This window comes from Micromys minutus (genome assembly GCF_963924665.1).
Source record: "Micromys minutus genome assembly, chromosome: 4".
In the NCBI taxonomy this organism is placed as follows: Eukaryota; Metazoa; Chordata; class Mammalia; order Rodentia; family Muridae; genus Micromys; species Micromys minutus.
Window position 1 is genome coordinate 21,422,250 of NC_137973.1, and position 3,939 is coordinate 21,426,188.

Consider the following 3,939-nt stretch of genomic DNA (forward strand, 5'->3'; position numbering starts at 1 on the left):
TTATCCAGAATGTTTCAGGGCAATACATAACCCTCTCTGCCTCTCCTACCACCAGGACATGTTTGCGTGTGTGTGTGTGTGTGTGTGTGTGTGTGTGTGTGTGTGTGTGTGTGTGTGATAACATCACTCGGGTGACTTAAGCAGGACAATTATGAGTTTAAGACAGCCTGAGGTACACAGGGAAGCATGGTTTCAAAACGTCAGGGAAAAGGAACAAAAGCTCCCAATCATCTTCACGGCAGGGTTTGAGCTGCTGACCATTGATTGCAACAAAGCAAAAGGGTTTCGAAACCTGCTATGGGCTCTCTCCCTTGGGCTAGCATCTGGTCTTGTTTTCCCCTTGGCTCAGTTATTGCCTGTGATAATAACTTGTGGCAGTGAGCTCTCCTGGGATACTATTCACTGAGAAAGGGAAAGAGATCCCTGTTGCATAGCTTTGGATTTGCAGGGAGTCATTGTGCCCCTGTTAAGGGAAAAGCAGGGTATCCGGAGCTGAAGGGGCCATTCATTACTCTGTGGGGATATGGACGGAGAGAGCTTTGAGATTTCTGGCACCTCGTCCCTGATCCTCTTCCTTGCACAACCATTTCAGCCATTCAACATCGTCCTGTGACAGGAGATGTAAGGTTTCTTTTCAGAGCACTTGACCTACCACCTGGTGGGCCTGTGAGCTGGTGAGACAGGGCCTCGCCTCTGTGAAGACACCTTTCACATTCCAGCAGGCTAGTGTGGGCCTCCGTAGACGTGTCCGAGAGCCAATAGCTTCTTAGTACTCCTCCGAAGAGGGCTGTTCCTCTATTTCCGATTATCTCATTGGCCCAAGCTCAGGATGCGTTTTGAAAGGGTTTTGGCAATTATTAACACATCAGTGGGTTGACCCAGCACCTGAGGGTCTTCCACTGAGAACTCTAGAGCAGTGGTTCTAAAAGAGCAGCCCAGGAACCCTGAGCAGTCCCACGGTGCTTCAGCGCTTCCACAGACTGAGAATCAATAGACAAGAGATTTTGATATAGCATACATGGGAGTTTCACTAGAAGTTTCAGATTGCAAGTTGTGATTCATCTTGGAAGAGAGCTGTCCCTTTAACAAAGATGTCTCTTTTAAGATGTATGCATGTGTGTCTCAGTGTATGTCTGTCTGTCTGTCTCTCTCTCTCTCTCTCTCTCTCTCTCTCTCTCTGTGTGTGTGTGTGTGTGTGTGTGTGTGTGTGTGTAAAGGTTAATAGACATTCTATTTTCTAAACTGAATGTACATGCAATGTTCTTTTTTTTGGAAGATAATTTTGTAATTATATTTATGTACAGAACACTTAAGTGTACATTTAACCCAGTTTAGTGGTGAGTTCTTTAGCCTTTGCCTTTTCTAGCTTGGCAATGTGAGCCACAGACTTAGGACCCAGAACCTTGCCTCCCCAGTGGTGGTGGGTCTCGTCATATCTGTCATTATAATTGGTCCTAATAGCTTCCACCAGCTTAGCCAGAGCACCCTTGTCTTCCAAGTTAACCTGTGTGAAGGCAACAGTGGTGCATGTCTTCCTGTGGACCAGGCGCCCCAGCCTGGCCTTTCCCTTGATGATGCAGTAGGGCACCCCATCTTTCAACACAGGGCAGGCAGGAAAACCACCAGCTCAATGGGGTCTACATCATGGCCAGTCACCACCAGCTGAACCTTCTTGTTCTCCACCAAGGTGGTGACTGTATTGACTCCTGCTCGGAGGACAGGTGGTCTTTTAGTTGGGGCATCCCCTTTGCCAGCAGCTTTCTTCTCAGCACGGGCCAATAGCCTTTGCTTCTTCTCTTGCTTTGTCTCTGGCCTGCACTTGTGGGCAAGCTTAAGCAGCTGGGTAGCTGTTAGCCTGTCCAGGGCCTGGGTGAACTGGTTAATGGCAGGAGGTACTTTGAGCTGCTTATAGTGAATGGCTCTTTGCCACTGCAGCCTGATGTATCGGGGCCATCTGACAAAGTGTGTTAGATCTCTTTTGGGCTGGATATCCTGCCCAATGCTGAAGTTCTTGGGCCTTTTCTCAAACAAAGGATTGACCACCTTTTTGGCCTCCTGCTTCTTGACGACGGCAGAGCCAGGGCCACCTTCTTTCCCTTAGCCTTCTTTCTTTTGGGCATCTTGCTCTGCTGGAAGAGAGAGCCACAATGTTGTTTTCTTAAGCTTCATAAACTTTAACAAACCAATGGATTGCAAAAGATAGAATGTAGAAGCTAGCAAGAGGATGCTACTCACCTCAGTGAAGTCCGGCATTAGATCTGAAAGCCATGAAACACTGCCCCACTTCTGGGAACAGACTTAATTTTACATGCAGGTCATTTGTGTTATACAAACGTGAATTAAAGAAATATGTTGGCCTTTTAGTTTGATAATACTAAATATTGTCAGATAAAAGACTAATATAAACATGTTCTTTATTGTCTGTCTTTAATGACAAGCAGGTGATTGTTGTCACGTCAGATGCGGTTGTAAGAAACAGCCCATGCATCTGGCTGGTACTCTTTCCTCTGTTTCTTCAGCAGTAGTGGTGCCATCCAATGAAACTATCGTGAGGTGTGCCAAGAAGAATGCGGTACCTTCCCATCATCATGCCACCCTTATGGCTACAGCATGGCTGTCTGTCCTTCCTCACCCCTTTCTCCAGATCTCTAGTGCTATAATTTCATCACTCCTGTTTATGGAGTTAAGAAACCAAGTAGTGTACATGAATAAAATCATACCGTATGTAACCTTCTGGAGTGGGCGTTTCTCACTCGGCAGAACTCTCTGAGACTCATCCAAAATTTCCAATATGTTGATAGCTCATCCTATTCTCTCTTTTTAAAAAAGAATTGTTTATATTATGTATATGTGAATAAACTGTCGCATAGCCCTAGAAGGTCTTTGGATGTGATCCTTTGCTAGAGTAACCTTGTTGCAGGATTAGAATTCCTCTATACCTCCCAAATATGTTTGGGGAAGCAATGGCCCCTACTGTGGTCATCAGTCTGGAAAGTAAGTTTTCTTGTCAGAGGCTAGCGCAGAGGATACCACCCCACCCTAAGTCTCTGGTCTCTGTCTCTGACTCCCCTTCATTCCCATTTCTCTCTTCTTCCTTGCCCTCTCCTCCTCTTCTTTTCCCTCCCCCATCTCCTTTTGGCCACTTTCTTGACTGCAAATGAGAACACAGCAAGAATGTGCTATCCACAAGCCAAGTGTAGAGTCCTCGCTGAAAACTGTCTCTACTGAAACTTGATCTTGAACTTCTGACCTCTACAATGATGAGATGATGATGATGAAGATGGTAATTTCTGTTGTCTAAGTCACCACTTTATGATGTTATGTCATAGCAGCCTGAGCCAAGGCAGTTTTCAATATGGGGGGGGGCATTACTGTAGCAAACACCTACCAAGTGGCATCACCTTTGGACCTAGATAATGGGGTTGGTCACTGGGAGAGTCTTGAACTACGTGATAGAAACAGCCTTTGGGCCTTTTCTCAAACAAAGGATTGACCACCTTTTTGGCCTCCTGCTTCTTGACGACAGCAGAGCCAGGGCCACCTTCTTTCCCTTAGCCTTCTTTCTTTTGGGCATCTTGCTCTGCTGGAAGAGAGAGCCACAATGTTGTTTTCTTAAGCTTCATAAACTTTAACAAACCAATGGATTGCAAAAGATAGAATGTAGAAGCTAGCAGGAGGATACTACTCACCTCAGTGAAGTCCGGCATTAGATCTGAAAGCCATGAAACACTGCCCCACTTCTGGGAACAGACTTAATTTTACATGCAGGTCATTTGTGTTATACAAATGTGAATTAAAGAAAATCTTTATCTTAAAACAAAATTTTAAGATTTTGGTCTTAAAAATGAAGAACATGTTTTTGGGTGTGGGGAGAAGGCAACCTGTGCAACAAAATGTTGAAGGATTTGGCTAAACTATGCGTAGGGTCTTGTGGAGGAT

The 3,939-nt window shown here is 45.3% G+C and overlaps 1 pseudogene across 1 annotated transcript; it reads right to left on the minus strand.

Moving 5' to 3' along the window:
- Window positions 1-1,321: 1,321 nt before the first annotated feature.
- On the minus strand, window positions 1,322-2,120 carry LOC308420218 (large ribosomal subunit protein eL8-like; annotated as a pseudogene). Its single transcript has one exon. The product of its transcript is annotated as a large ribosomal subunit protein eL8-like (transcript).
- Between the last annotated feature and the right edge of the window lie 1,819 nt (window positions 2,121-3,939).